The sequence below is a fragment of the Aplysia californica genome, unplaced genomic scaffold (assembly GCF_000002075.1).
Source record: "Aplysia californica isolate F4 #8 unplaced genomic scaffold, AplCal3.0 scaffold00114, whole genome shotgun sequence".
In the NCBI taxonomy this organism is placed as follows: Eukaryota; Metazoa; Mollusca; class Gastropoda; order Aplysiida; family Aplysiidae; genus Aplysia; species Aplysia californica.
The window spans coordinates 41931-50817 of NW_004797384.1; the positions used below are offsets into that span (position 1 = coordinate 41931).

The following is an 8887-nucleotide window of genomic DNA, read 5'->3' on the forward strand; positions in this document are numbered from 1 at the left end:
CCTTATGCAGTTGCGAGCGCCGTAAAACCTCTATTAAAACTTTAAAAAACTAGTGACTGTCTATATGATACCAATCATCGTCAGCAAGTGCCAGATTTGCAACAAAGACGATCATGGTTCTCCGTTCATTCCTTTGCTCGAATGCTTTTTTTTAAAGTCATATTTTCCTTATCTCCCCTGTTCACCCATCTGTTCAGGCTCTCCAAGTCAGTTGCTGTTGGTCAAACTCTGCCTCGTTTGCCATCCATGTTGGCAGTGAGAGCTAGATGTTCAAAGGTCTGATGTACCAAAAATTGTTTGTTTGGTTTTTTCTCAGGTGTTTTCGACTGCGAAAAGGCTAACATCAGATCGTGGGCGAGTTGGCGAGATGGAGGAGAAAAAGATGAGAGTGGCCGTGATAGGAGCTGGCGCTTCTGGACTCGCTGCCATCAAATCCTGTCTTGACGAAGGACTCGAACCCGTTTGCTTTGAGAGGTCGGATCACTTCGGTGGTTTGTGGAGATACAGGTATGTCAGCTGACTCTGAAAGTCGAATGTGAGAACATGGGTTCGGGGAATGGGGGTGAGAAGGTGGGTGGAGTTAGTGTTGGTAACTGGCCTGGGGGTTGGGGATATTGCTTTGTTTCATTCTATGGTCTGCTCTTTTACATGGATTTTTCTTTAAAAAACATTATTTTTAGTTCTAAAAGAATGAAAGTCCGGTCCATATTTTGAGTCAATATTGAGCCTGCAATGTTTCTGTAAGCTTCTCTATTTGCTCGCGATCATTTCAGTAGCCACGCACTAACAAACGTGCCAAAGAAACGAAAGAAACAGAAAAAAATGCAAAAAACGAAAAGTAAAAATAAGAAGAGAAAAATAAGAAAAAGATAAAGCAGAATTTGAATTAAAGCTGGTGAACAGGACAGTAGGTAGTGCTGGCTTCCGTCAAGACAACAGTCCATGCTGCAAGATATCTGGAGGACTGGTCAAGGGGGAGGGAAAAGGGGAGAGGGGAGGGGAGGGAAGAGGGAGATGGGGAAAGGGGATAGGGGAGGGGAGAGGGGAGAGGAGAGAGGAGAGAGGGGGAGAGGGAAGAGGAGAGAGAGAGGGAGAGAGAGAGAGAGAGAGGAGAGGAACAGATATATATATATTGAGGGCTAGAGAGGAAAAAAGAGGTGGGGGAGGGAAGGGTATTCACATAAACATTTTGGATCATGGAATGGTTGTTACATTATATGGGCAAGGAAGGGTGAAGGGTCATAAGTTTGGTGCAAGGAGGGAGAGGGGACGGGGTTAATACACCAATCTCTGGATAAGAAGGGGGAATGGGCGGGGTGGGCTGTTTAGTTACGCAAAACATATTGATACCCATCCAGCGCTTGACTGATTACGAAGTCAAGATTAAGCGAGGTTAAATGAGTCTCTTTCAGGAAAACAGATTACTATCCCGATTCGGCAGGTTGCATTACGAGGTCCAGATGAGGGGAGGTTATCTGAGTTTAGTTCAGGAATTCATAGCAGTATAATCCAGGTTATGCCATGATCTTGACAGGAGGGCCCCCGGGAGGTAGACATGGGATTTTTCAGCAAGGCTGGAAGCGAAATGACTGGAATTTTGAAGATTTAAATAGCCAAATTCTGTTATTGCAAAGAATCATAATCTCGTTTTTTTTTTCGATTTAAAATTTTAAAAAATTAGTTGATAATAATGATAATCTATAATATTATTTTTTAATGGGTGAGATAATAGAATGTAATGATTCTGCGAAACACATCTGCGTAGTCGTTATGAACAGGAGAGACAAACAGAGAGAGAGAGAGACACACAAATAGAGAGAGAGAGAGAGAGAGAGAGCGAAAGAGAGAGAGAGAGAGAGAGAGAGAGAGAGAGAGAGAGAGAGAGAGAGAGAGAGAGAGAGAGAGAGAGACTACTGGAACGGGGATCAGTCTCAAGTCAGTAATTTTGTTGATAATAATTAATATTATTCTGTCATTGCCATATATTCTTTTGCTTTTGTATCTCTGTTGCTAGTTTGGTTTTGGTTTCTTTTGGTTTTTTTTCTTTTTAGACATCCGGGCTTCGTGTTTAGTTTTCTGGAGAAGTGAAAAAAAATGTAACACAACAAACTGGAGGATTATATCAAATCAAAATGATAAAGAGGATATTTTTGGGCGTTTTTCAGAAAAGAGAAACTGTTCGAGCGATTGAGGAGGGGTTGGGGTGGGGGTTGGGTGGGGTGGGAGTGTCAAAGGGGCTTGGCGGAAGCAGGAGAAAATCACTAGCGCAGAAAACAGAAAAAATGAAACAAAATCAGGTAAGACGAGATGCAGATAGGAAACGTTGATATATAGATCTCTATAAAATAAATGAACCCTAAAAGAAAAAATACTATATTATTATATCGGACGTTTGTGCTTTATATCTCAGACGCAGAAAATGTATCAGAGAGAGGAAATGGATTTTCGACACAATATATCCCAGGGGCAGACAACTAGACACATAGTCTGAACATGCATCTTGGGAAAATGTTGTCTCTTTTATTTCTTACAATAGCGCCAATATCTCATGTCAGCAAGTTAACCCTTCTTGAAGTTGCCATCAAAACGGTTCTATACTTTATTGTCTGATATTCCAGGAAAATATGTAATTTTAAATTTGTATAGATTCAGCGTTTGTAAAAAAAAGCAAACAACAACCCAAAAATAAAACAACCCAACAACAAAGAAACAAAGAAGAAGAAAATTGCATTTATCGCTAAAGCCCACATTTTCAGGTTATTCGTTCTCATTTTCTAAAATCACCTATAGAAATAACTGGAAGGCTAAAAGAAATAGTACACTGATATAAATATACAGTATTCCTGGAATTGATAAGTTAAAATAGTGACTTTTCTGGTACCTAGTAAAGACTACAGATTAAATTCAGCCCTGTTTCCTCGGTACCATAACAATAATTTCCAAGTGGAAACGAAGTTAATATTTCACACGGTTCAACATGAAAAAAAATCCATTATGTAAAGACTTGGCGCCGGCACGTATACGTTTTTATAAATTCGAAAAAAGTGAAATCATTACAATACAGGGAGCAGATTGAATTTGAGTTGAGCAAAGAATATTTTAAAAGTGGCGTCTTTTCGGAAGAGTCTAGAATGCAATGCCAAAATCTGGGGGAACAATAAAGAAAGAACATCCTAACACAATACAACCAAAGACATAAAATGAAGGTAGAGAAAAGGAGAAAGGAAAAGAATAAAAGGAGGAGTGTGGGGGGGGGGGTGAATTTGTGAGCCTAATTTTGAAAGCCTAATCAAATTCCTTTGTCTTTTAGACATTCCTGACTGTCTTTGCTAGGCTGGGGAGTTTAATGGAATCCTCTACATAAGCCAAACGTGCGTACTATCAACACGCGTCACTATAAGCTGTCTTGACGACGTATTTCACATCAGTGATCGAAAGCACTTCTCGACAAATTACATCAGAAGAACACCGCTTAAATGTTTAAAACCGTCGTTTATCTATCACAACGAATAAAAATCAACACGCGTGATCAAGAAATAACGAGCACTTCTTTTGTCGACAGATCGCACTTATTCCTTCACGAATGTCCCGAGCCAGCAGAAAACGACACACTACGCCGCACACACAGGCCCATGTAGGTGCCCCTGGTATACTATACATTAAGAAATCACACGCGTAATCTCTCTTAGGGCTCCATAAGAAGCTTAGAGTGTCGGGCGAATGATCAAGTGCAGCATTGATCACAGGTTCCAACCGTTTATCCACGCCATAGTCTATCATTAGAAAGTCGAGCAAAGGAACAACATAATATGAGAGAGGGAGAGAGAAAGAGAGAGAGAGAGAGAGAGAGAGAGAGAGAGAGAGAGAGAGAGAGAGAGAGAGAGAGAGAGAGAGAGAGAGAGAGAGAGAGAGAGAGAGAGAGAGAAGATTGGAGAGAATAAAAGCTACCTTGCTAGTTAATAATTCCAATCAAGAATTTTAAGCTACTCAGATTCACGGGCACAGCAACTCAAGAAAACAGAAACACTTTTTTCCCGATACATTAGAGCAGTGAGCACTGGCAATCAAACCAGTCAGCAAAACGATATAAGAGCGACACGACTGAGTTAACGTCGGGTATCGCTGCAGAGAAGTAGAGGAAATCCTCTGGCCTTTTCATATCGTTGTGGAGGTTATTCACGACAAAGACTTTCTTCAGTGAACGTAAACACGTAGACGTACACAGCAGGCTAAGGTAAAGCAAAAGAAACCCCAACGAAATCAAATAGTGTACATGTTTATGCATACTTTGAATAAACTAAAACAACAACACCCCCCCCGAATAAAAACCAAAACAACCAAAAGCATTACCATAACAAGAAAATGAAAAAAAAATTCCATCCATTCAGACTATAGTTTCAATCTTGAAACAGTTGCTAAAAATATTCAATGAGCCTAGCCCTGCCTTGCCTCTTTCCTTTAGCTGCATTATCCCTGTTACGGTCCAAGCATACAGCCAGAGAGAGCAAGCACCATAAACTGCAGCTTTCCTTCTTAGTTTTGTTTGGTTCGTCTAGCGAAGGAATTGCGGGTGTGGCTGCATGAATAGGGTATAATAAAATATTCGATTGATCCACAGCAGGTAGCAGGGACCACGCTTAGTGTTGGATTAATTACAAAGTGGTCTGTCAGTGGCTGGAACTATACACCTACACTATAATATCCACCCAGCCGCTACACAGAGGGAAACATATTTGTTTATTTTTCTCTCTGTATTTATCTATCTCTCAGTTTCTCTCTCTACCTCTATCCATCTATCTATCTATCTATCTATCTATCTATCTATCTATCTATCTATCTATCTATCTATCTATCTATCTATCTATCTATCTCCCTACTTCCTTCTCTTTCTTTTTTTTTTTCTCACTACCTCTCACTACGCTCGTGTGCATGTCGTCTAAGTGTACGTGTGTGTGTGTGTGTGTGTGTGTGTGTGTGTGTGTGTGTGTGTGTGTGTGTGTGTGTGTTTGTGTGTGTGTGTGTGTGTGTGTGTATCTGTCTATGAGTATGTGTGTGTGTATGTGTTTATGTGTATGTGTGTATGTGTGTGCATGCGTGTATGTGTGTGCGTGTTTTTGTGTGTGTATGTGTGTGTGTGTGTGTGTGTGTGTGTGTGTGAGTGCCTTTCTCTCTCGCACACAAACATTATACATATTAATGAACATATGAATAGAAATTAATTATTGTTCCACTTATAGCCATTAATCTTTAATCATATTCATAACGTAGACTGACAGCAGCTAATTAAAAAGACAGGAAGCTATAATCTTCAATTAATCAACAGGAAGGGTTTAAATTATCCAAAGTACATTGTAATAAGCTTGTCATAATTGTAAGCTATATTTCATGTTGCAAATCAGTGTCTACTTTAATGCAAATTGTGTATCTGTGATCCTCTAACATGCTCGCGTGTGCAATAACTCACATCTCCAAGCAAAATCAATATCTACAAAATAAACGTTGTCGTATTTTTTTCACTTAGGGTTCAGTTCTTCAAAGCTCATTTTAGCTGGATTTGTAAAAAGCGCTGCAGGGAAGCTGACTCGTATATTTGAAACGTTGCTAAAGAGAGGTACTTTTGTGCGGTCTCTAATAGGTCTGGTGAAATAGTCATTGTAAAGTCTCCGTCCGCATTGTGTGCTTAGGTAGAAGAAATGAGTCAGCTGAGAATAGTATAAGGGTAATAAAATGAGAAATTACTCCGCTAAATGGAGAGAAAAGAGTTCGGGGTATTGTAGAAAGCGAGGAGTTGGGCTTTGGGAATGAATGAGTGTATAGATAGATAGATAGATAGATAGATAGATAGATAGATAGATAGATAGATAGATAGATAGATAGATAGATAGATAGATAGATAGATAGGACGAGAGATTGTGTGTGAGAGAGAAAGAAAGATAAGAGGGGAGAAAGAGGCTGAGATGGACAGAGAGAGGGTTAGAGAGAAAGAGAGAGAGAGAGATAGAGAGAGAGAGAGAGAGAGAGAGAGTGAGGGAGAGAGAGAAAGTTTACTAGAAAGAGAAAGAGAGAGGTGCACTAAAAGGTACACATAAATAATAATACGCTAGAATGAGGTGATGCCACCTTTCTTCAATACTATTGCCCCCTCAAAAATTAAGACTTCACACTCACCATGGTCCCTCCACCTCTATACAGCCCCTTCCATTTGTTACACGCATGTATTCCCCAGCAAGCTTCTTCTCCCTACAATGACGAACCAAGCAACTATTGATGCTTTAGGGGAACATTTGGAACGGGTATGAATACTCAGCCAACAAAGAAAATGAAAAGAAAGCAACAGCAAAAGAAAATTATGGAGTCCTTTGATTTTACTGGAACAACTCAACATACTAATTCGTTCAATAGTAAATAGATACTTGGTGAAAGTAAAAGAAAATGTATATACGTCTAGATAAGTATAGCAAATATGGTTTATTAGACAAATAGAACTGGAGGTGGGGGGAGGGGGGTAGGCAGACACAGTGGTGGTGAAAGAGAGAGGGCTTTGGGGAGAGGGGTAGAAATGCTAAAAGAAATTTTTCTCATATGTCGAACTCCAGTAAATACTGCTAATTATATTATATATCATCAGGAGAAAATAAACGAACCAAAATCAGAACAAAAGCATTACCAAACACCGAACGAAAAGATGATGACGTCAAAGTTAATAATTATTTATTATTGAAAGAAACTGACAGCATTGTAAATCGGCGTACTTCACAGTTGGTCAGTTCATAAGAAAACGTTTCCATTAGAAGTGTTTATCATCAAGCTAATTCCGAGATTTCAAAACGCTCGCTGAGTGCCTGCGTCGACCGTCTCTAGTACAAGCAAACAAAAAACCAAACGGTGAAGGTACTGGGAGAAACTTGTCTTTGAATAGACACGGTTGAGAGCAACACGGGTGATACAAAAGCCTCTTCAGCCAGAGTAGCGACATTCTTTGACCTGACCCTCAAAGGGGTAGCGGAATTCTATAAAGTGAAGTTCAATCGTTGTCTTCTCTCGTCTCTACAAAAACAACAAGCCAATGAAGGTCCGTCTGGTTTGAATGCAGTTACTCGACATGTTATGGCTCGTAGCTTTCATGACAGTTTCATCAGAAACATGAACAGTGTTAAAGTACTCTTAAAACAACGACTAAAGAACCACCCCCTCCCAAACAAACACGCAAACAAAGAAAATACAAACAAACTAAATACTCAAATACAAAGAAAAAAATTGAAGCAAAACTGTACTTAGGAAAAAACAATAGATCTAATAAAAGCATTTTTAGAAAACAGAATAGTTATAATTTTGAAATAAAACTAAAGAGACATATTTATCTTAAGTAACTAAATGCTTAAATTTGTGCTTTACTCCAAATATTGCAAAGATTTAGTTTTGTTCGAACTTGGCATGGAACTAAACAATTTCGGGTTAGTTAAGAGAAGAATTCATTACAAGTAAAATGTCGAATGGTGTCAATTAAGAAGCAAAAAACCCCCAAAACAAACAAAACACGGATGACGTGTTGATGGGTGGGGTGGGAGGGGGGATTAAACATAAAATCCTGTGAAACAATGTACTCATTGTAAATTTTTAATTTTTGTTTTTGTTTTCGAAGTCATACATAGCGAGACTTCTTTAGAATCTTTTCTCCCCGCTCTCCACTCACTTCCCCGCTAATAGCCCGCATCTCCGAGACGTCCACAGTGCATGACAGTCGGAAGAGTTCATTAAGTAAGAGGACGGAAAAAGAAACAAAAAACAAACAAACAAACAAAACAAACCCACAACAAAGTTTTATCTGAAAGCTGATTGGTTCTCGGTTAGAGCTGGAGGCTGGAGATGAGGTCAAGGTCATCAGGGTGTGACGTCGATCGTTAGAGCTCTGAGGACGGTGCGGGAACGAAACAGGTAATGGAAAAGCGATTTCAGAAAGGCGATTATGCTTTGCTTGACATTTTTTTACCGATTTATTACTGGGGGTTATCCAGTGAGCTTTTTATTGTGGCCGTGGTAGACAACTTGGTGACAATTCTTCGTTCTTCACCGGCGTCTGTGATATAACTTTTAGGCGTTTCCATGTCGCACGCAGACAATGCAAGTTCGACTCCCGAGTGAGAAGTTTCTTTTTTCATAAAATCAAATATGTCCGTCGAAAACGTCAGTTGTCCAGATGCTTTATATTATGTCGATGAGGATGTAAGAAACCACCCAGCTGCAATTAAAATTGAAGTTCTACGTAATGTTCGGAAGTCTGTCGGAGACAAACAGACTAATTATAAAAAACAAGTTTAAAAGATAGATGAACTTAATAAAGTGTTTAAAGGCCGCAACAAGACTTCAATGAGTTTCTTTCTTTTCGGCCGCGATGTCCACAATTTAATAGCAAATTGTGGTAAAGAGATGGAAAAACAGCGATGCCTAAGGGCACAGTACACAAAGACTTAAAGCACAGCTATTCTTTTACACTTAGCTACATTTGTTTCTGGCGTGCGTGTACATGTATATGTGTGTGCGTATGTGCGCGTGTGTGTGTGTGCGTGTGCAAGCGCGTGTGTTTGTGTGTGTGGTTGTTTGAAAAAAATGTGGAAAGGGTTCTAGGAGCGATTTGGTGCATCGGCCACGAGCTTGATAACTTGAAATCCCCTCGAATTGCCATTCTTCAATGCTAAGCTTCTCCAAGACTAAAATAACTGACTGCACGGACTTCACTACTTCCTTATTTAGCTCAGAAATGCTCTTACGTCAGAACCAGTAGTGCGATTGGTTCAATAAAGTAATATCCGTTGACATGGGGAAAATGAGCACTGCTATAGACAGCGAAACAATGACGTCTGCCATTCTTAGCGCCACCTCCCCCCCC

At 39.8% G+C, this 8887-nt stretch overlaps 1 long non-coding RNA gene across 1 annotated transcript in view; it reads right to left on the minus strand.

Annotated features, from left to right (window-relative positions):
* Positions 1-3821, minus strand: part of LOC118477497 — an 8559-nt gene extending 4738 nt beyond the window's left edge. Inside the window, exon 1 of the long non-coding RNA XR_004858421.1 lies at positions 3380-3821. This is a non-coding gene — a long non-coding RNA (uncharacterized LOC118477497). The remainder of the gene's footprint in view (positions 1-3379) is intronic.
* Between the last annotated feature and the right edge of the window lie 5066 nt (positions 3822-8887).